This window comes from Chrysemys picta, chromosome 4 (genome assembly GCF_011386835.1).
Source record: "Chrysemys picta bellii isolate R12L10 chromosome 4, ASM1138683v2, whole genome shotgun sequence".
Taxonomy (NCBI): Eukaryota; Metazoa; Chordata; order Testudines; family Emydidae; genus Chrysemys; species Chrysemys picta.
This window is the reverse complement of record NC_088794.1, coordinates 67,342,434-67,367,169: the sequence shown is the minus strand read 5'-3', so window position 1 is coordinate 67,367,169 and position 24,736 is coordinate 67,342,434. Positions and strand designations below refer to the sequence as shown.

General features: G+C 42.6%; 1 protein-coding gene across 3 annotated transcripts in view; it reads right to left on the bottom strand.

Annotated features, from left to right (window-relative positions):
* BDNF (brain derived neurotrophic factor) overlaps positions 1-24,736 on the bottom strand; it is a 48,673-nt gene that overhangs the window by 23,573 nt on the left and 364 nt on the right. Inside the window, exon 1 of one of the 3 annotated variants that reach the window (XM_024109376.3) lies at positions 4,671-4,981. The exons of 1 other annotated variant lie outside the window; for it this stretch is intronic. The gene's annotated coding sequence lies outside the window, so the exon portion shown is untranslated. Of the gene's footprint in view, positions 1-3,640; positions 3,952-4,670; positions 4,982-24,736 lie in introns of those variants that run through there. One more of the 3 variants, XM_005306372.5, reaches the window with a different exon arrangement.

The following is a 24,736-nucleotide window of genomic DNA, read 5'->3' as shown; positions in this document are numbered from 1 at the left end:
ACAGCCTTATAATGATGGCATGCTCTCTGCAGTGCTATAAAGCAAAGAATACTGTGGGTCTGAACAGAAGGCATAATATTTATAAATGGGTTTTCCCAGCTGTGGTTCAGTGAAGTTGAACATTAAGTGGTAGGTGGTAAGTACTATGCCAGAAAATTGGTTCATGTTACGGAGCCTTGTAGAAAGGCTCTTCTTGGGTGTGTTAACTAACAGTGACTATCAGCACTTTTCAAGTGATTTTATATTTGAGGCCAAGTTGTGGCTTTGCCCTGAGCCCAGAGTAAGGGGCAGCATGCTCTTGTGCTGCCCCAAGAGTGGACCAGAAGAGTGTCTCAATGTGCCTCACAGGTTCCCACCCAGTCTGAGGGACATTGAGACATCTGGTCTATCTGCACAGCTAAAGCACCACACATGTGCAGTGGGAGGAGATGTAATGCCCCTGTGAAGACTGTCTCCTGCTGCACATCTACCCATGGTTCAAATAGCTAGCACATGGCTGCAGGAAGCATTATACCCACTTACATCATTGCACAGCTACACAAACCAGGCCACCATTGGGCCCATAGTAATGCAAATGCTATGGCGCCGATTTTGATAGCCATACTCACATTAAGTAGTATCTTACTCTGCAAGTAGATCCATTGATTCCAATCAGACTATTCAAGGACTAAACTACTATTCAATGTGATTAAGGGATGAGAAAGTGGCCCTATATCAATATTATGACCTTTTACTGTGAGGTAACTGATTAAACACATACAAATAAAGGACCAGATTACAAACTTCTTACTCATGCTGGTGAACAACTACCCACCCCAAATCAGTGGGACTAGTTGGATGGCTAACTGTTCATGTGTATAAGCAAGAGGTTCACAGCATGGCCCTGTATGTGTGGATATATATGAAATACCATAGATTTTTCATGTATATGTATTTTTATCAAACCATGAATTACAGATACACAAATACTTGCTGAAGAGAATATATTACCAGGATAGATTCCCTGCATACATTAAAATTCAGTTACTAGAAGCATAAATAAGTAATGACTATTGATCTCACAATGGTAATAACCTCAAAACAGCAACCTATAATAAAGTGAAAGTAAAATGTACATTGTAAAAAAACTTTAATGTTCAAGTGAAGACACTAATAGCATCTCTGGAATTAAAAGGAATGATGTCCATGATTATAACACATTACTCTTTTAATCTTGTAAAATCATATTTTTAAAAAAATCAGTAGGATATTGCAAGGTATCCAAATCATTAATTCAGTTCTGACCATCCAAAACCACTTACCATTTAATGCTAATTCTTTTCCAGAGGAAAGAGAACTATTTTCAATTTAGCCATGAAATTAAAACAAAGACAGAAAAAAACCACCATTATTTTACCATCTTCCCAATTCTTAAAAGAAAGAACACATAGCTATTATCTAATTTACTCAAAGATAGAAACTTTTACACCCTGAAGAGTTCTCTTCTTCATTGAATGCACAGTGTATAATCAGTTTAATTATTTATTGAACACTTTCATATTCTTTCTTCAGTTTAACACAAAGTTGATGAAAAGGACAAAGACTTTATGGCATTGGAATTCCAGTTATGGTAACCAACATGTTTTAAATTCCAGTAAAGGTTACATTTCAACAAGTGTATCTTTCCATTCACTTACTGTACCTCAGTTGATAGTATAGATACATTATTCTGAGCTGTGGTCAATGAGTTTCTTCTCCTTACACTCAAACATTCAATTTATAATCTCAGGCAATATGTTACACATACACTTGTGTATGCCCACTGCCAAAACTGCACTGCTTAATTCCTTACAGCTATAATAGCTTGAAGCTGTCCATGTCATAGCCAAATGACCTTAAATCTGGAGGAAATCTAACGTTGCATAAAGCAAACAATGAGAACTCATGCATTACTTTTATGGCTATATTAAAGCCATAAAGCAAACAATGAGAACTCATGCATTACTTTTATGGCTATATTAAAAAAACAATCCTGAATGTGTGAATGTAAAGTATCAAATTTTAACAATGAAGAAAAGATGTAAAATGTTTGCACACAAATGTATTTACTATGCTGTTTTACAGCTTTTCCTGCAATATGTTCTACTGTAAAAGGGGTTTAGCAATACAACTCTAGTTCACAGAATTACATCAGTGTAACCAGCAAACTATTATTGCTGAAAGAGATACAGTACTGGGAAGATTACTCTGACACTTAGAAATCCACTTTGCCTTCATCTCTGTCCAAGTACATGTCTTTACTCTCCTCAGAAAGTGATCACTAGTTATTGCAGATACCGACTGAGGGAAAGACCTCATAGCAAGTTCAGTTAAGCCAATACACGTAAATTAACAGATCTTTCATACTCTGCACCCACATCTCACTTCTGCTGTCCAGATGCAGCTATATGTCCCTCATTCATTAGGGGTGCATCATTTGCTAACTACGACGCTTTAGTAGAATACAAGCGGGCTGAAGGGGCTCGTAGTTCGCGAAGATCCATGGAAGACCTTCCAGACTGACAGCTATCCTCACTCCCCCCTTCCTTCGGCTGCAAGCTGCTGTTCAACCACCGGCCAGCAGAGGGCCACCTTTCCCACCAAAACTCTCCTCGCTCGCTCCCAACCTTCGCACCACCGCACGTACCGTGTGTGTGTTCATAGGGGCTGTTTTGTATTGCAGCCGTAACTCCGGCGTGGCTGCCGCCGCCGCCCCGTGACAGGCTCATTGCCTCAGCCCCTGAAGCAGCGCTATTGCAAGCGGTGTCACTGAGCCGGCCCGTGGCTGCACCGCCCGGGAGCAGCTCTTTTGTGCAGGGGAATCCCCGTCCCTAGCCCACCCCCAGCCAGCCAGCCACCCTGCGCAATTCCCGACTCCATTACAGCGCACGGGGCTCTTTGCCACATGCCAGCCAGGCTCTCCCAGGGGTTGGGGCGACGGGGAAGCCCTGGCGGCCAGACATTCTTCTCGGGTCCCCCTTTGCTCTGGACCTAGCTCCGAGCAGCCGCCGGGAGACCGGATTTCATCCCCGTGGGGGCTGAGGAGGGGACAGGCTGGGAATCGCGCCACCCCCACCTCCGAGTAAGCCCAGCTGCGCTGCCTGTTACCTGCCAGTCACTGCCGGGCGCACGGGGCAGACAGGTATCTGCGCGCGCCGGCGGGGCGCTCTCCCAGCCCAGCTGATCCTGCAGGGAACAAAGGCGGCTGGAGGGCTCCTGAGCGGGGAGGACCCCCTAACTAAGCCTCGCTCCGCAGCCCCGGCTCGGATCCCCTATCCGCTCCCCCATGGGCGCCCAGCCCCAGAACCCCCCCGGCTTCCCAGAGCCCTGGATCCCCTACCTCCTCTTCCCCCAGCTTTAAATCCCCCCTAGCCGCGCCCTCAGGCCCCCTTCCTGCCCATCCTCCCCCCCTCCGGCACTCCCCTCTGCACGGGATCCCCTCCTCTCCCCCTTTCCCGGGCTCATACTGCGCCAGGGGCTGGCTCAGGGGAAGGGAAAGCCCAGCCAGAAGTTGCCCTGGCTGCCCCCCGCCCGTGCCCAGCCCTGACACTAAACTTTCCCGGCCAGCCGGCCGCGCTGGCGAAGGAGAGTTAGTTAGTTCGGGCCAAGAGACGCCTCGTACCTTGTTGTCCACACAAAGCCTGCTCGGGTCCCTCCGGAAAGTCACATCCTCTCCTAGCCGCCCAGTCCCACCAGCCGCCTCCTGCAGCCCCAGCAACACAGGAGGCAGCTCAAGTGTCTCATCAAAGCTTTATGAAGGGTGGGAGCGCAGCAGAGTTGTCGTGAGGCTCAGATCCCCCCCCAACCCTCCGGCTGGTGCAGGAGCCTCTCACACAAGCCTTTGCCTTGGCTTCTTCTCACTCAGGAATTATTTAGATCTCCGTTTGGGCTTCTATTGGTCAAACTGTCTCCAGCAAGCAGCTCCAGCAAGCCCGAGACACCAGCGCTGGGTTGCTTGGCTTAAAGGAACCGCGCGCCTTTTCCCTTCCATCGCAGTCTAGAGGGACAAGCCCCTCACTCAGAAGAGCACCGCCAGCCCCTCGCTCTCAACCACCGTCTCCCTAAACTTCTTGCCCTGAAGGGGTCTGATCAACAACCCCCCTGGCCCCTTTATTCTATGCTACTTAGTAACACACTCTCCAATCAGTTAATACTAGGGGGGAACCCCCAGAATTTCCCTCCCCCGGTTATTATTCTGATTCACACACTTTGGCTTCCCCAGCTGCTCACGCAGCTCTACTGCCAGCTTCTTAGTTTGCAACTTTTATGTCCCCGCTACAAGGCAAAAGTCGTGTTTGACTTTACAAAGAAACGCTGAGAAATCGAGTAATGACAACGAAGAACCACATACAAATAAAACCCATCAGGAGCCTACGCCTGCACCTAAATCTCTTAAAAGCGGGAGAATATTAGTTTACTAGTTAGTATAGTAAACAAACCAGATCCATTTAAATATAGCTCCCTCACTGACCCCTTCATAGTTTGCTTTTAAGAATGCAATCAAGATAATAACAAGCATTGTTTATTAATGAACGCTCCAGATAACGTTACGCTAGTCACTTTCTGGAGACACGCAGGGGCATATTTGCACAATCTAGACAGCCTAAAGACTTTCTCTGAGGCATAACAACAGACAGAAATCCAAAACCCACCTTTTGTTTTTAGTGGCTACTTGTATAAGTCAATATCAACAGCGCTGCATGTGGAACCTCTGACGAAACTCCCAAATTGGCTCTGATTTGGGGGATGTTTTTCTTCCCCCTTCAAAAATCTGTCTTGCTGGTTTCCCCCTCTGTTTATGCAGCAAATAGATTAAATTATTGATAGTGGAAATTGCATAGTGGAGGTAATAATGGCATCCCCTGACCGAGTAGCTCCATTTGATCTTGGTAAAGACAGAAAGATTTCATGCTCGCTCGCTCGCTAGGGTTAGCTCAAGCTTCATCAGACCTCTAGCGCTCTGAATGGGAGTGTGGGTGGGAAGCCACACTAGCGCTTGCTCTACACTCTTGACGTGTATGTCATATGATACCCTGGCTGCCTCTAATAGACACATTACTGCATGGATTACAAGAATCAAAATACCATGCATTGAGAATGATGCATCTTTTATTAACAGGGTTTCGTTTCAGTGCCTTACACATGTTTATGATGTTCTCACTTTAGTTGCTCCCATTTCCCGCAAAACAGGCACAGGGTGAGTTAGTTTATTTTCAAAGGGGGGATCATCATCTCTCCCATGAGGCAAATACATTTTTAAACCTTAAGGCCTGAACCTGTTGTCACTGCAGTCAATGACAAAAGTCCCATTGACTTCAGTAGGCTCAGGCCCTTCGCCTGCACTGCAAGGTTTTGCTTTAATGAATGTATGTAAGTCATTTTTGCCTTTGGACAACTTGTGTGCCTTTATTATGAAACACCTGCATTTATTAGATCAGAAGAGTCACGACTATTCCAGGCTTTTGAAATTTGAGGATACCTAAGGCCTTCTACATAAAACAATGTTTGATATATGTTAAGGGGAGCAGCATGGCTTACATGTGGTTAACTTAGTTTATTTCCCTGCTATGGCTTTTAAAACTGTTTAAAAAAACTTAGTAAAGTACCACATTACAAGTCTTCTTGGACTTTTTTTTTTAAATGTGGTTTAGCTAAAAGTCTAGTAGCATATTGAAAAGGGTTCCATATTTACTGTTTCAATGATTTCCAGATCAGACTAACTCAGCCTACAAGTAAAAAATATGGCCTTTCAAACTGCCAGCTCTGCAAACTCAGCCTGGGCTCTAAAAATCATGCTCTGTTCTTTCTGTCTGGTGTATAATTACCAATAATACCAATTCCACTGGCCAAATACTGCCCTCAGCCACACCTGGACAAACCTACCCTTCATTTCTGCCCTCAAGGATATTTATTTCTACATGTACAACCATATTTCTCTCAGGTATAACTGAGGGCAGAATTTGCAGACAAGAGGATTGCACAGGTGACCTTCTACTGGGACTTGTTTAAATTAGTCATCAGTTAACACATCTACTTTATTTTTGAATTTTGATCACACTTCTGTGGGACCATTCACATTTACAAATATAACTGCACTAGTATGGTTGTCTCCTGCAATTAGGGACATTCATACTTAGTTATTTTTAATAATGGTTTGAACAGGACACCCATTCTTTTATATTGCACATTCAGAACAACTAATCTGAATGATCTACCAGTCAAATGTAATGGCAGCAGGCTATTGAAAGGTTATATTAGTGATAATTTAATTCATCTATTTTATTTCTACAGTGAGATCCCTTCCCTTAAATGCAATACATGTGCACATGAACAGTATCAAGAATCTTGGGTTAGGGACACTGAAGCATCTATTAACTGTTGTCTGGAAGTGGTGGTGGTAGCAGGGATACTGTAAGACATTTGTGAAAATGGTGACTGCCCTACATTAACATTGAGGGGCTAAACTATGTTGAGTCAAACAATTTTTGAAAACAGTTCAAGGGCTCATCTGCACAGCAATTTTTCCATGTTGTGGGGCTGGTTTGATAGGACACTATAGATTCCCAGATGTTATAACATGCTTTGGCCTTGTCTTTATAGGTAGGACCAGTGTTTTTAACCTGAGTAATGAACCATGTTACAGCCATTTAAAAACTATGGTATCATTAATCATGATACTTTAATTTGAACTGTGCTCTGGTGGTGAAAAAGGACCATAAAGCTGATTTAACCAGGCATCCGAGGATTCCCCAGCATGCAGGAATCTCCAGGTGGTTCTGCCACCCCCATTCAGCCTTCTGCCATGGCATAGGGACATACCTGGGGGACAAGGCATGGTCAGAGTACCACTGTGCTCTGACAATGCTTATCTGGCATAACCAGCCCCTTGGGAATCATTACCCGCCAGCCTTTGGAGGTCCTGCTGGGGAAATGAAAATAATGCTCTATCTGGGTTTCAATATTAAAGTTTACCATACAGTCTATGTTCCTGATTTTCCAGGCTTTGACATTACCTTCAACGTGAGCTTTGCATGAGCAAGCATGAAAGGATTGGGCCCATAATTTATTAGATTTTTTGAAACAACACTCAGAATACAAAGGCAGTCCCATGGGCAAATCTACCCATCATTCTTAGATGTTCTCTCAGCTTTATAAATATATAGCCTACTGCCTACAAAATTCCTAGTGCAAGGATTATACCTCCTGAGATTTCACACTGATTCCCCGGTGAACCCATAAAGAGCACTCTTATTATATTTTCACCTCACTATCATCTGAAAAATGATGTCTCATAACCTAACAGTGTCAGGTGAATACATTTTTCCCCAGTGGGGTTTTACAGGCAACAGCATACAGAGGGTATTTCAAACAAAAAGCAAAAATGCAGGCTGTATGGAAAGGAACAAAGCGATAAGAAATTATTTCCATATCAGATAAACTTCACTTTCAATCAATTTGCCATCTCTTAGTGTTCTCCAAGGCTCTTGGAATCATTATCATGGCACATCAACAGATACAAAGTTTATTTTGAAACTGCCAGTCTTTTGACCCCTAAATAATTAAACTGGTTTTTCGTGTACATGAAATAAACTTATCTCTCTTTTTTTTATTCAACAAAAGAGAAAGAAAGTACAAATAAGGGTTGTCAATCAATGTAATGTTGATTTATCCCTGCAGCAACAGGAGATTGCAAAGATCAGTGCTGTCTTGCTGACTTAAATTTAAACTATACCATAGGCACTAATGATGCAGTAGATAGCACATGGAAGAAGCAGAAGCAAGCACGTCTGGTTTCTGTCTTTGCTGGGGTTCTGAATTAAACTGATTGATCTATCAGGACCAAACCCTAAAAGACTGTAATTATATGATACAGTAGTTTGAAGGGTTCTTAAACTTCCCTTTCACAATGTTAACGGAAGCAGTAAAACGCCAATATTTAAAAGGAATAATCTTTTTTCAAAAATTCTGTATTTAACCAACACAGTAGGTTTTTGAGTCTTTTTTCTCAACAAAACTTTTCTTGCTATCTTTATACCATCTGTTTTATTAGCATAACATTATCTCAACCTGTTTTTCGAAGAGAAAAAGGTCAAGAAGCAACCATTTGGATTCCCATCTCTCCTTGTTGTCAGGAAATATAAACTAATCCTGATTATACAAATGAAAATGATGTCAATGTACTCAGGTTTTGACACCAGAGTATTTTTTTCTATTAATAATTTTAATTGGCTGAGGTCAGTACTAATATCACTACAAGTATTTTATGTTTAATTATGTTTATTCACGTCTCCTAGTTACCTATCTTTGCTACTTTTTTTCAGAATAAAGGAATGGAAAGTTGATCAAAATCAACTCAAGTGAGGCTAAAAATCACAATGGGCTATAAACATAGTTTGAGTTTGCAGACAAGCTATATTTGTCATAGAATGACTGAATATTGACTCTGTTGTATGACTACGTGTCAATCAGTGCACAGAAAATGCAGCAATTTAGGGTTCCAGAGCTTGATCCTGAAAGTGAGTGGGAAGGTTCTAAGCGCCCTCATATTGCACTTTGCACATGCACAGCACCTTGCAGGATTGAGCCTACATTTGTTTCAGCTATATAAATTCTGAGCAATCAGACTTCATGCAAATGAAATGACCAAGCTGTAGAACACAAGGGTGGGGAAAGGTGGCAGCATGCCACATTTGCATTTCTCCACCCCTGGGGCTGCTCAGAGTTGGTTTGGTAGGTAAGGCAAGTTAGTGCAGCTTAGTGCCAGCTTGTAGGTATCCCTGGGATCCATTACAGTAGCCAGGGATTGTTGTGCTCTGTTCACATCTTCAGCATGCCCTATATGGCTGGGATGCCAGGAGAAGGAAGCATAAAGCTGGCTGTACTAGCTCTATGCCAGCTAGAGATTGCCATGGCAGAGGCATCAGTAGCTGCCCTGTTAAAAGTGTGGAAAGGGGCCAGAGTCTGGGTTAGGATGTGGTCCAGTATGTATATAATGGTTTCTTGGTCTGCTTTTTGGTATTTTAAAATAATCTAATTTACTGCTTAGGCAATTTCAAAAATGTACTTGGTAACTTCAAAGGAGAGCATGAAATCACTTTACAATATGCAGAAAGTACGGGCAGGGTATCCAATATAATAAATATATTGTCTATATTGACTCTTGTAGTGCTGTACTACTGAAGTTAGAGTAGTTTTGTAGTACTGCACCTGCTGTGTACAAGGATTGACATGAGAGGACAACAATCAAAGACACCGGTACAGCGTAATGCAAGATAAGGAAGGCATGATTTAGGAGGCAAGGACTGGGAGGCAGCAGAAGAGCAGGAACAAAGGCCACAACTGAATATAGCAGCACAACACTTGAATGGCAATGCACAGACAGAGAAAGGAGGATATAAAGCAAGCCCCCTCCAGAAGGAAAATTCAAAGTTGTATCTATACCTCTCTTGCACTTACAATACACTGAAACTGGGAATGAGTTTAATCGGTGTCACTGCATTACTCCCATGTGCTCTTGCAGGCATTAAAAAGTTAGTGTCTGAGCAGAGAGCAAAGTATCTGGGTTGTGCATCGGAGTATCCGGTGACTACTGTGCAGTACCTGAGCAATTCTAATGTTCACTGCATGACCCTCATGACTAACAAAGAGAGGTCCTGAATGCATAGCTCTTGGCGATGATGGGGAAGAGTGGATGAAATAACAAAAAGGAGGATCAAAAGCAGTTGCAGATACGGTAAAGAAAAAAGAAAATCCATCCCCACTCCCTCCAAAAGAGGCTGTATGTGATTCCTCAGCGCTGGGGAAACATGAGCCATAGTCAGGCAGATTAGATAGACAGAGAGAGACATACTTCTGAGATGAATCCTGCTATTGGAGCTCTATGATTAAGGGAGATCAGAAAACTGCTGCTGCACATGAGGGTGAAAGGTGTTGGGATTGAGTCATCTCCCCTTTCAGAGTGTTTCAATTAGATGTGTTATAATGAATTATTTTTAATTTTTAAAAGGATCGGATTACAGCAGTATAATAAACTGAACCAATCATCTAGTCAGCCCCTGCAGCATGTATGTTTCTTACCAAAACTTACCAGTTAATAATCTACTCATAGCTTGTTTTTTCGTTATTTTAAAAATAACACTGCAAACCATTGAATGAAACATCTGTAACAGACCTTAGAAAATTCTTCTACATGCTAATGTTATTTGTATTTAAAAAACAAACACACACATCCTGCAGGTGTGGGAGTCCCATTGATATTAAGAGGGGTCAGAGTTGGGGTTGTGTGTGTAAGGGGTAGCATCTATGTGTGTGTCTGAGAGCAGAATTTGCCACTAGATTTTCCTTTGTAGGATGTCATGCCATTAGTTTTATACTGCTGCTGTACACTTTTAAACAGTTGCCACATTCCAGGCTCAGAAGTGAGTTAGGGGATTCCTGTGCATGTAAATGTTTATACAGCATCTTGAGATTCTTGAGAATGAAGAGAGTGTATAGCTGTCAGCTATTATAATTATTTCCAGTAATCCTTCCTTTTACCATTTCCAGACTGAGGCATCCAAGACTGTGCACAGCAATGAGTCTTGATCTTTCAAATGAATTCAGTGGGCTTTGGATCACCTCTTTAAAGCACAGGTACATCTATGATGCACAGTCCTTTTGGTTTTAACTAGTCAGTGTTTTTTTTAAGATGGAGTCAGGATTTTTTAATAGCATATTCAAATAGCTCATCAGAGAGGTACTTCTGAGCGTGAAGAACATTGTTCATATTCAAGTGTCAGAAAATGAAACATCTGAAAAACTATGGATGATGGCTTAGTTTCAGAGTATAAATGTCAATGCATTGAGACAAATTAAATATAGTACTAGACCCCAAAACACACCCCTTTAACTTTTTCTTCTTGATAAAATGAGTTGAGCCCTCAACTGTGGCTGAAGAATGCTTGGTACATGTGAGGTGATGCTGTGTGTGCACAGATGACTGTAAATGGTCTATGCATTCCCACCCCTACTCCTGATCCTTGGTATGTTTTGTGTCAGTCCACAAGCTTGAATATATCATGCTTCTAAACTTTCAAACTTTAGTGCATAAATTAATTGTATGGGCCACCAATTGACTCTCTGGACATGGCACTGCATGACAAGTATATTCCTTGAGCTAGAATAGATTAATAGAAATCAGAGATGAAAAGATGTGTTAGATGTAGTCTAGTCCACCCACCCACTCCCCGCTAATGCAGGTTGTAGATCCCAATCAACAACTCTCAAATGTAAATAACTACCATATGATTTCTATTTAAAAATCAATATATGTTTGTTAGGAGCTATTTTAAAATAATCTTCCCTGTGCTGTATACCATTTCCTGGATGAAACCTGTTCACTTCTGTGCACCAAACCCTGACATGCCCTGCTTGGGCATGCAAGGCCTAAACTGTGCATTTTTTCATCATGGAGAGCCTCACAGGAGGAAGCTGCACCATGGAAGTGTCTTCTGTGTCGGGTCTCAACAGGGCGATGAGTGTGTGTAAGGGGGAAGTAAGCATGTGGTCTGCTCATCGGGGGTGGCCAGTGTGCTTACATGTAGTATGGAACCACATGACCACAACTTCACACACAACCAAGGCATTAAAGCACATCTATTATGTGTTCCCTAAGCCCAGCAGTACAGTGCTACTCCTCATAAGCCCATGCCCATTTGAAACTAGCAACAGTTACCCTGGCCCTGGAACATCTGATGGAGGGGAGGATTCCCTTTCTCACCCCTGATGTGCCTTTCAGTGCCACTTCAGTTAACCAGACCCCTTTTAGTCAGAGTTTGGGGTGTGATCCAAAGCCCACAGAAGAGACTAGAAATGCACCCATTGACTTGAAGGTACATTGGACCAGGCATTTTGTTTGTTGATTCAAGGGTTAGTACCCAGGAAGTGTAGATTTGTAAATAATATTTTGTACAATTATTCCATGGACACCATTCTGTTGTTATACTGCTGTAATGTGAATGCCTTCAAGAATTGCGTTTTGGTTTTATGCTCTTTCCTCATATTGCATTTGTGATTTTTGTTAGCTTTTGCTTTCTCTTTAGCTATAACTTATTTTTGCTATATGCAATACATTGTCCTCATTGCGTCCATAGTTACATTAATGTAACCACCATTGAAGTCAACAGGGATGCATGGAGTGTAAATTGGGGCAGAACTGAGCATTTTATTTTAAACATTGGTTTCTCCTACAGAGAATGTAGACGATTATATATGTATTTTTGTTTCTGTTCATTGCTTTGCAATGCAGTATTTTCTAAGCATGAGCCTTTACCCTTCTAGGCATGTATAGCTTTTTCCCCTTTGGTTTACTAACTTGGGTTACAACTCATAATATGAATAATATACTCTGATACTGTACCTAGAGCACATTGATGAGGCCTAAAGAGCTCTTCTGTGATGGGAATTAAGATCAAAAAGGATACAGAATGTTAAATATTCAACATTTTTTCCTTGGATTTTAAATATAGAAAAAACAGTTTTGTTGCAAAACTCATTGCAACAGAACGTGTTACTTTGACTCTCAGACCATGTCATTTTTAGATAGGAGTTGCACTGAGGGAAATCTCTTCATATGTAAATTATGACATTTTGACTATTGCTTCTTGTTATTAATGTTTAATAGCTGTGTTAAATAAGCACCTTATAAGTTGTTGGGTCAATGTCAAATAAAGTAAATGAGAACTAATAGAATTTAAAGGTATATTTTCAATGTTTCCTAACTAAAGGCTCTTAATTTTATACAATTAAAAATAAAATTGCACCATTTTTTTTCTTTTAGGAAGTTTAACTGTCAATAAATATTACTTGAGAGAGCTGGAACTACTGTTCTTAGGATCCCTAATTTGCATTTTCTTAACACTTTGTTAATTATTTTATTAATTTAAAGAAAGAGCATTATGAAGAGGGTCTAATTTAAATATCAATAAAATAAAGCTGTAACAAATGTGACTTATTTATGAGAAAAAAATATACTCGCTGGTTACAAGATAGACTTGGTATAAATAGCTGCCACACGAGTCAAATTTGGCCCATGAATTTTTGGATACCATTTATTGATAGCCCACAAGAAGCTTTGACTCATAAAAATGCAGACAACTCTCTCACCAAGTTATTTGCTATTGAATTGCAAAGGAGACTCATACATCATCGAAGACCTAGATAGTACAGTTACCAAAAAAACATTGACTTTTTACTTGTCGGGGGTTTGTTCAACTTATATTGGGCCAAATCTGCAGCTTTTCCCTCATGCCAGGATTCTTTTTAACATCAGTGGGACTCCTCATGTACTGACTGCAAGATGAGGTCCACTGTGGGTGAGGGCCTATTTTAAATACTGTCAGTTTGCTGGTCACGTCCCAATGTTCCCATCCATAAAAATCCTCTTAATCACCCCTGCTTTGCCCCATCTCCATCTCACAATGGCACTTTTACTAAATAACTTGCAAATAGTCAAAATGCTCTTCTTGCTCAAAGCTTGTTTGTTGTAATACTAGTGTATGGAAATGTGAAAGGTTTGGGAATGCTTATGAGTATATGGTGCTCTGTTCACTATGTGCAGGAAGTCAGATTTTGAAATGATGTCCCTTCTTTTAGCCTCTGTATCTGTGTTCTGCTTGGGTTGTACCACACTCTCTGTCATGCCAAGTTGCAATGGCACTTATGAAAATTAGTGGAGTTAAACAAGCTCAGCAGTGGTTGTGGCCTAGGTAAGTCCTGTTCCAGTTTATAACCTACACCTTACTGCTACATTAGGTGTATACATTCTCAAGTGCTGGGTGTAGTCATTTGCATGGTGCTTCTACCTCTCAGCTGGATTGTGTCACAGCAATGCTGGTGTCTATGCTCTGAGACTATAAACTGTAAAGTTAAGGAATACTTGTAGGTGCATGGAGGGTATTTTTTGTTGTGCTATTTTTGTTTTTTTGTCATTCTTTGTACTAGAGATTAGGCAGCCTTTTTCTAGAAGAAGTTTAAGAATGGGCTGATTTGCATTCCAAGGTTTAAGTTAAGACTATTAGAAGTTTTGCACACTCTGTTGCTTCTGTAAGCCGAGTGCATTGCATGCACCAGGGGCTCCTTGCATTCCTCCATTCCACCCCACAAGACACTTGTGTGCCACTCTCACATCCCCCTCTTTCTGGGACTCTGCATCCCCTACTCCCTTCCTTCCTCATGTCAGGGGCTCTATTTGTCCCCATTCCAACTTCTCCCTATGCCAGTGACTCTGAGTGCCCCAGATTCCCCCCTACCTCCCTATTTCTCCTTTCATCCCCATGTCAAGAGCTCTGTGCATCACCCTCCTCCATCTAATTGTCCCCACTCACATGCCAGGGGGTCTATTTCCCTCTTCCCCATGGTTGTTGAAGCTCTTTGTGTCTCCTCATTCCCACATCCATTACTTGTCCAGGGTTCTGTTTGTTCCCTTCACCACACACCATTGTTCTCCATTCCCCCAATGCTAGCACCCCATTCCCTCCTGATCCCCCCTCTTTTTTCTTTTTCTTTCTGTCTGCAAGACAAGTCATTCAGGTGACAATATTTTAAACTCTATTGGAGACAGTGGGCAGAGCTGTGATGGGAGGGAGAGTGTTAATTGCTGCCATCAAATGTAGCATAGCATTCAAAAGTTATAATGTTATCATCAAGTCGACTGAAGGACCTTGCTTTGCTCACCCAGTTGCTAAAGCAGCATGGACATATTGTTGCCATTTTGGCCTGCAAACGCAATTTGGGGAGCCTAGTTTGAGACAGTGACCCTGAAGGATCAGGAGACATAGGCAAACTGAGCTGAAAGAGTTTCTGCTTTGTGGCTGCAGCATCCCCAATAGTTTCCTAAGGGAACATGTACTGAACTCTAGCTGACTCCCAGTTTTCAAGAGGCAATAGGCATAACACACAATCACCATGTGAACAGCACTGGCAGAAGAAAGCCAAGAAGTTATTCTGCTAATCAATGTGCCAGGCAGCTATCATACAGAAATAGCATCTGGTGAAATAGCCACTTGTGGGCAGGGAGGCATATCATCACATTCCTATGGCCTTGCCCTATTGCTCTCTGTCAGGCTGGCTTGCCCATTTCATGTTGTCAGAGATTGGTATGAATCTAGAAGAAAATAAATTTGGTAACGTTCACTTCCTTTAGTTTTCTTGATGCCTGAGTTCCATGCCTCACACTGGATACCCATTTTCTTCCCATCCTCTACGATAAAGCTTTATAGCTAAATGTATACACAATGCTGGCTGTATCAAACACATTTTTCTAGATATGCCTCAAAAATCGACGCTTAGTCTTCTCTTCATGTCTTATGGGCTCCCTAAATTTTTAGAGCTGCTCCATACATGTTTGTGAGCCCTGCAAGAAATCTTCAGTAGGAAGGTAGGTGGGAAGGAGTAGCACAGAATGATTATTTGTCGCCAAGAACAGTAGATCGGGGAAAACCTCTGTACATTTAAGAGAATGATGATCTAGGAGAGAGTTCTGCTACAGCCAAGATAATCAATGAGGCTTCTGGAAAATGTCCCTGGGTGGGAGATTGATGATTGAGACTAGGTAAGTGTAAGGATTGGAGAACAGAAAAGCAGGTGGTGAGTTGAAAGTGCTATTGTCACTGGATATCAGACATAACTGGGGATTGGGAAGAACTATTGTGTGTAAGGCAACTATTGAGGGATAAGAAACAAATGGGTTTGATATGGAGTGGGAGGGGAAAAGGAGGAGACAGACAAAGAGATTCATGGCTGGACTCATCCCTCTCACCATGCCATGGCCCAAATGTACACATAATGTGACAAAGACCCAAAATGAGGGGCACAACATTATTTATGAAGAAAACCTAAAATGCTGTAGGGTGAATTCCTTTGGTATGAATGACTCTTTCTGTAACCTTGGTTTCATTATTTCAGATGTAATTAATTTTCAACAATTAAAAATGAGGGGACATCATGTGTGTGTAACACAGGGACCCCCTCGACTACAATTAGTGACATCCCTTGAAATGAAGGATATTTGAGAGACCTGGTCAGCCTTACATCCACAGGAAAATACCAATGCTAGAATTTATCTCAGCCTAGTATCACCTTCTCAATAGAGCTGGTCACATTTTTCAAACAAACATCTGTGGTTTTTTTAAATGATCAAAAATGGGCTTTTTTAAATGACATTCTTTATTTAACATCTTTGTAATATTTTATTTTGAAAATTTGATAACATTTGGTTGTCAACATTTTTATAGCATTTTCTGTAATGTTTTCAATAGAAATATGGAAAAATATTGAAAAAATTGAAAAACGGGTCTGTTTTGAGCTTTCAAAAATAACTTTGAATTTTAAAATCTTTTGGCAAAAAACAACCATTTCCTGACCAGCTCTAATCCTCAACTTTAAGGGCCAAATTTGCAAAGAAGTCTGTAAGTCCATGGGCTGCGTACACAAATGCAAGCACAGATGTAAACTATAACTGATTATACGCAGAAATCAGGTTCATTCTTATTGAGATGTGTAACGAGCCATTTGCACATACAGTTGTATTAATTGCACACACAAATATAGGATATAAATTATAATTGAATTTTTGCATGCAGACTTTGGCCTGCTTTAAAAAAAAGATTCTAAAATGGAAACAATGTAATTGTCTGTGGGAGAAATTGGGAAGACTTCCCAGGCAAAGGGAGATATTATGCACTATGCATGCATGAGGTACGTTTGCACCAATAGTTAACTATGACATTGTGGGGATGTAGCAGTTGAACATGTTTTGTTGTAATTTTTTTTCTGCGTGTTTTGTTGTAATTGCACACCTGGGATTCCCCCACCCCCCCACCATTTGGTAAAGGATATTTACCGGGTGCTAGAAAGGAAACTGTAGCACATAATAAGCTAAGCATAACAAACTTTATAAATGTTAGACAAAAAGCTCTAACCCGCAGGACTGGTTGAGACAGGCTGCAAGTTCTGCAGCTATAATGTACTTGTATATCTTCAGGTACAGTACACCCTGACATCAGATCCTCAACAGAAGTAACTGCCTAAGGGGAAGTTTATTCCTGTTATAGGAGTGGAGTAACAGTTCAGGTTTTGCATGCCCACTATGTATGTGGCATAAGTACTGTGGGGTTGAGCCAATCCCTCCCATACACCCACTTTTCCTGCTCCTTAGGGAGGGGCTGGATAAGAGTTGGGTAAGGGGTGAATGATCCCAGACTAGCATAAGTAAGAATATATAATAGCCACTGCTCCACTTGCTTGCACATTGGACAGTGTTCCAGAGTATTGTTTTAACAGGATGTGCAAGGAATAACTCCACATAGTCACCTGTATGCAGGATTGGGTCTGATTTGGGTATGCTGAAGTTCCCATAGCTTTATAATATTAGGGCAACACATTAGAGAAGGTTATAAATAAACCTACATTGTTACATCCTATTTGCTCTGTGAATAGATGCTATAAGTTTCCAGTGTCACCAATCTCAACATTCATCAGTGTCTCTTAATAAATCCTCATTTTTTAAAAAATCTGACAAATAGATCCTTGACTCACATATCACTTTTCAACTTATATATCAAAATGCTTTGCAAAGGAGGGGAAGTATTGTTATGGGGACTGTTGATGGGGAAACTGAGGCACACAGAGATGCTATGACTTGCCCAAGGTCACACAGCAGTTCAAGTAGCACAGCCATGAATATACTGAGATCTCATCATGACCAGTCCTATGACCATGCTGCCTCCTTTCCTTCCATTCTTCCTTTAAAGCAGCCCAAACAAACTTCTTACAAATTGTACATTTCCTCAGGTTCACATTGCACAGGGGCTGTGTAACAAAGGTACATTCTCAGATATATTCACATTTATGGTGACTTTAGAGGTCATTTGCTATTCAACTCTTGATGGAGGGAACCAACATTTAAAGGTTTCTTGAATACTTCAGCATGTATTTTGACATTTATTGTTACGACAGCATTCTAGACAGAAGCCTGTCATCCAATAAACTTGAGACATCATTTTAACGATGGCATCTGTAAAAAGTCAATAACTGCCTCATCAAAGGGCAATCATGTCCAATGTGGGTGTCTGTGCCAATTGTGTTCTGATCAACTGCAATAATCTAGGTTTCTACACCCACATTTCCTCATAATTATCTTCATGAGGCTGAGGTAGCTAAGGCCAGATCTTTAGTGTTTCCTGGATCTCAAACTATCCACACGCCTTCTGTAATTCTTGGGCTACCAGCCCCCTTTCATATTCCTCTTAGTTGGTCCATCCAATTATCTAGTGCCATGGCTGTTTAATGCATTATTCGTGACACACAGTGAATTTCAAGGTATAATGCCTTCTATTTTAAAAAGGAAACAACTTGCATAAAACAACTTCTTTGTTGCACAAAACATATAAATATTGTAGTTGATACAGACTCCTTTCAAATATGAACCATTATTTTTTACAATCATAGTTAGATCTGTGTCTTTAAAAGTCTCTGTATTTCCAGCATCACTAACCAATGCATTCACTTCGGATGTGTGTAGTCTATTTCCTGTTTCAAGAGGGAATTCATTCTTTCCACAGGTGGTACATTCAATAAGGATTTTAAATGGCAAACTAGTGAGAAAGTTATAACTTAATGAACATGTTACTTAATCCTTCTTATTGAATGTCAAAATAACTTGAAGGCTACAATATATGGCTTACCCAGCTTGTTAAATTCTGTTTCTGTGTGCTATGTCTGAAGAAAGTCAGATAGACTAGACCTCTCCAACCACCACACAAAAAGTGGGGGAGGAGAATGGGTGAGGGGGCTGGGGAGGAATTATAAATGCAAATTCATAGGGACAGATCCTATCCCATTAATGCCCCTTTGCTAATGTCCCACACTAATGCTCCAAGGGCATAAAGGGGCTATAAAGCTTCACAAAATGTGGGGAGCCCAACAGTTGCCATAGAGCTTGTTCTACAGAAATTTCTTTTAGCCCCTGGCATACAGGAAGTGTATTGTGGTTGGAAGGGGCATAGCCAGAGTGCACTGCATTAGGGTGATTGTCAGTCAGTGTGGGACCATTAGAAATCAGCCCTATTCAAAGAAGCAGCCAGGAGGCTGCTTTAAGGTCTGCCAGGGACAGAAATGACCCCTAGCTGTCCTGGGAAGCAGGTGAGCCCAGCGATAGCTCAAAGGTGAGAATCAGGCCTATGTCTGTCAGTGACGTCATTAAGAGGAGTTTTTCCTAAGTAACCCAGAAGATTTTGTCCTTTGATACTACGTTCAAGCAGACATAGAAATTGCAATATACAGTCAATGGGATCAGGCTGTACTCCTGTTGTAGTCAATTGCAAAACTTCTATTAGCTTTAGTGGCAACAGAGCCATGTTCAGTTTTGCCGCAGAGGAAGACCCATACAGGGTTTAAGTTACATATAGTATATAGAGTCTTCTGCTTGCCAAAGTTATGAGTACATGGACAACTGAAGATTTGAAAACATATATGCAACTAAAGGCCTAATCCTACAAACACGCAAGCATGTGATAACTTTATTCCTACAAGTAGTCCCATAGAGATTGCCCTAAGGAGCTGAGTGGGACTAAGCAGACAAAGAAAGTCACGTGCATAAATGGTTTGCAAAACTGGGCCCGAAAATTGCAAGCGCGGAAGGAGGCCAAAATATTAGTAACTGATACTGCACATTCTGCAAGTGTAAGAAAGTCAGGCACAGGAATGGTATTTCTAACTTATTTACTCTTTATACCAGTGAGCTCAGCAGAGGACTTCCTAGCAGCACACAAAAGCCCAAAACCCTGAGGTCTTTACTTATACCTATTAATTCACAGATTCAGTCCAGAATCTTTTCTATTTCACATTGCCCTAGTCAAATTCACAAATCAATTTATTTTAGCACTTGGCTCTCATTTATTCTTTCATGAAACCCAGAAAGGGGAAAAATCCTTTTCAGACACCTACGCCCAACATATATCAACTAAGAATAGAAACAATACAGAAACAGATGGAAATGTTAATGCTGACACTCACAAGCATGCATCACACATTTGTGAAATAATGAAAATGGGTGGGCAGTTTTTATGCGCGTTCCATGCTGGCTAGTATATTTTTCTGGCGATACATTTGCAAGAGAATTTCTCAGAGATATTTTCAGTTAAGCAGAGCAGTCACTGCATGGTATCTCTGGCACGTGGGTGTAGAAAGTCACAGACGTTGTTCATGTTTTTTGCACTGCATTGATATTAGTCAGAGCCTGTCCCAGAGACAGGTGGCATGTCCAGTCATATGAGGTCTGGTGTCCACTTGCCATGGTGCTTTCTCAGTATGTGTGATGATGGGGTTGCCACAAGGTGGAAGGGCATTTGGAACCAATAAAGAGTGAGAAACCTACTTGCAGAGTAATATATTGCCCAATGGGAGCAAGGGTATCTGAATTTGGCCCAGTCCTGTTTGTTAGAGCCATCCCATGCCCACTGATCTTTACCAGGAATGGGTAGAATTTGCCAAAAGAAGAGAGAGGGAGGGCAAGAGAGAAATGTGGGAAAAAAGAATATTCAAGAGCTAGAAGTAACAGTTGTACAGTTAAAATAGATGGAGATATATAAAATTATCCATGGAGTAGAAGAATCATATCAATAGAAACTCCCTGGCAACATAACATATGACAGAATCATTTATTTTTGGAGTTAGATGAGTTTTAGCAAGGAACACAGCAACGAATTAATAATAGAGGCGTTCATATAGTACCAGTATATCATATAGTATATCAATCCCTGGGTGACAAAAGAAAAACTGTAGTTGGGAATGGGGTTAATGATGATTTTAAGTGAAAGGAAATTGCAAATTAGGGGAGTTCATTAAACACAGTTGATAAAGAGAGAACAGTTTTGATATTGATCTCTTCTTGTCTGATTTCCCACCATCTTGTGTTTGGTTAATAAATGCTTCTTATTTTGGGTCGACTGGCATTCCAAGTAAGGTTAAGTTTCAGAAGTAAGTGCAGGAAATGGGGAAAAAACATGCAGATCACAACAAATCCCCCCCCACTTGCCCATCCTCAACTCACAACGTGCATAGTAACCTCAGCAGCCAGTTTCCTGTGTCATTATGCTATGGAAGAACATGGAGATTTTGACTGACTCCTCTACAACCAAGTCCAGGACTCTCATAAGTGTTTCTCCAGTAGGGGAGCTAGATTATTAGACTTTAATGATTGAAAATGTAATAAACAATAATATGCATGACATCTCAGGTGATTGCTGTATATGTTTTCTGAGGTGGAAGTGGTGTGTGTGTTTTAACCATTTACACTCTGATTGTTTTCTTATGTACATTAGAACCACGTATTTCCATTTTAGCTTTATTTGCTGAATTCGGTGTCAGTATTGAACAGTCGGTGTTATATTTACAGAGTATCTTTCCAGGGAGGTTGTTTATCAACCTCAAGCGACACAAGCGTATCACAAGCGACAAGGGATGTTGAGTAAAGAGTTATATGACACTGCTTTGGATTAGCCTGAGGTTCATCGCATCAAGAACGGTGAACTATGTCTCCTGTTGGAGTAAAAAAATTCCTTCCTCCCAGAACACCGCAGCAGCCCTACAATTTTCTCGGTTCAACTGTCAGATAAATTGGCAACTACACTAACTGGATAATATCTCCCTTAACGATGCATTCACCGGAAACCTTAGCAACTGTATTAGTCTGAGGCAGGGATTTGCAACACACTAGGCAAGTGAACTCTGCAATTTAGACTGACAGCTGATTTTTTCATATCAATCCAGGCAGTGCGGAGTGTCACAATATTTACTCCTCTTCCCTGCGTGTGAATTAGATTTTGGGAGGCAATCAGAGGTAGAGGGAAAGGAAAGGGAGCGCTGTGCCTTTAATGGCTCCCCCTCCGTCATGAGTCTCCTGTTTAAGCTTGCAAGCCCTGCAGATCCGTATTTAAAGCAGCACCATCTGGGCAGGTGGGAGGTGGCGGTGATGCTGGTGCCTCGGAGTTCCTTCGCCGCACGCTTTGGAATTGCATCAGCTGAAGCAGAAATCCCCCCTCCGACACAGCTGAGAGAGGAGAGGAGTCAGTTCCCGCAGGGCTCGCTGGCTCGATCCCCGCAGGGCTCCTGGGGGGTGGGGGGTGTCCATCACTGTCACCCCCCGTTTGCGTGCCGAGCCGGGCGCCCCGTGCCTCCCTGCCCCTGCCGTGTGTGTGTTTGTTGTAACCACACCCTGTTGTGAAATCGCCCAGCCTGCGCGGGCTACTCCCTTCTTCCCCGAGCTACGTGAGCGCGGTGCCGGAGGGGGCAGGAAATCGTCCAGTCCCCAGGGAGGGGCGTGCGTGCGGGCGGGGAGAGCGGGCCCACCCGTGGGCGCACACCTAGCCAGAGCCTGCAGGTGCCCCGAGAACAAAGGGCTCCGGCGAGGGGAATCACCGCTCTGCGGGGGAGAGCGGATCGGCCCCTGGGGTGGGGCCCGGGCAGCCGCCCCTGCTCCGGCTGGGGAGGGCGCCGGGGCCGCGCGTGAACCGCCAGCGTCCGCGCAGCGCAGCGGATTCGTGACTCCCGGAGACCCCCCCCTCCCCGCCCGCCCCCGGCTCCCAGGGCCCCGCGCCTTGAGCCTGCACTGCAACCGCGCGGGGGAAGCCGAGGCGAGAGGTTTCCACCGAGCCAGGCTCTGCCTCCCCAGTTAAAGCCATTGCACGCCTACTGGATGTGTAGCACCTCGATCCTCCCTGGGAGGCAGAGGGGGCATTCCACCCCCCTCTCCCCAGCTGCACTTCCTCCCCACGCCGCCCCCGAGGATCTACCCTCTCAGCCCCGACCAACGGGGCTCCCTTTGCACCGAGTGGGGCACACTGACTTGAAACTGGGCTAGGGGGAGAGAAGGCAGGAAAAGCGAGTCTCCTCCGAGCCGATCCCCGGGCGCTGGTGGAATGACACCCACTCCGCTCCGGCAAGTGTTGGGGGAAGCTCGAGAGGGGGAAAGACAAATAAACTCTGTGTGTGTGTGTGTGACAGAGAGCGAGAGACACGAGCCCCCTTAAAGAGCCGGAGACCCCCGGAGCCTCGCTACCTGCGAGAAGCCTCTGCTACTGCTGCTGCTTTTCCAAACTGCTGACTTTCCAGAGCTTATTTTTAGCCCGGAGACTAAATATTATTAGCTACATTTCTACGTAGGAAGAATCGAAGGGGGGAAAAAGAGCGAGAGATGAGCAGAAGGCTCACCAGAATGGTCTCCAATTTTTTTTTTTTTTTTGCGTTAAGGCTTCAGTGTTGTTAATTTCAGAAGCTCCCCGTTTTAATTATAGCAAAGTAGATACAGATCTTGATTTAGCAACACTATAAGCGACATGCACAGTTCTTGCATACTATCATATGTAACACACATAGCTGCATCAGTGATCTATCTAGAAATCAGTTAATCTCTATGTAGCTAAAGATCAGTTACATCTCTAGCTAAAATCAGTTGCATCTCTATCTAAAGATCAGCGGCATCTCATTATCTAAAGATCAGTTTAATCTTTAAAGCATGTACAGAGAGAGAGAGAGAGAGAGAAGAGATTCTTAGATTTAATCAGATATAAGTTAACTTAAGTCTCAGTGAAATCTCACAAAGATTCTCCTACCTTTTCTATTCCTTTCCACACACAGGTCAGCAACAAAGGTAACAAAACTAGGCAAAGAGCAGGAAACAATCCTCACATAATAGACAGTTAGCAGCTAGAGGTGTTGTTGCTAGGGGGTTAGCACCCCTGTGCTTACCTTAGTCACAGCTAACACCACAAGCAGTGGCTAGATCTTGGAGATAAACACTTGCATTTCCCAAAGTTGACACCGTTATACCAACCCCCGTAGCTTGCAAGACTCTTTTTGCCCCCTATTCCAGCCTGCACCGCTAGGAATTCAACTTCAGCCAGCTCCAAAGAGGCGACAGAACTGGGGCTTGGTTATAAGTGCGATCAGCTTCCTAAACGAGAGTCTCTCCTTCAGCCTGATCTTTTAGTGTGAGCTGATGTTCAGGGATAGCCGCCTTTTAAGGGCTACAGGATTCACTCCGGAGTCGAGGCAGATACCTGGGGTGCTCCTACCTCTGCCTAACTCAGTGCCCCTGTCCAAGGTACTGATCGAACCCCCTTTCCCCCCAGCGCTCCCAAGACTGCACAGGGTGCTCCAGGAGGAAAAGGGCTAAAACCTATACGTTAATTAAGTGACACTTGATAGCGCTTTAGACAGTTCCTTTCATTTCCCACGCCTTGTCACGTGAATATTGCCTTGCCAAAACCGTCCTGTTAATAGATGATCACATGTTGACTGGACCCTTTGCTTTGCAAGAGAATCACCCATTTCATTATCGGCTACATTCACTTATGGACTTCTTTCTCCTCCCCTTCCCCCAGCATCTGTAGATAGACCCAGGGTTCTTAATATTGGGATGCTGCTCCTTGTAGCCATTATATTTCCTTGTATTAACTTGCTATCAATGGTGCATACAAATGTCAAGGAAATACCCACATATGCCACACACAAATCAGACTCTATGCCCACATAGAAAAGGTGAACGAGGGGAGAACTTGACACAGCCATCAGCACTGAGCACTCAGATATTCCAGGTCCCCAGCTCCAAGTTTGTTATACGCAGTCTCTGCATCGCAGTCTTAAATCAAAGAGCATTTCAATTAAAGTTATACTGTCTAAA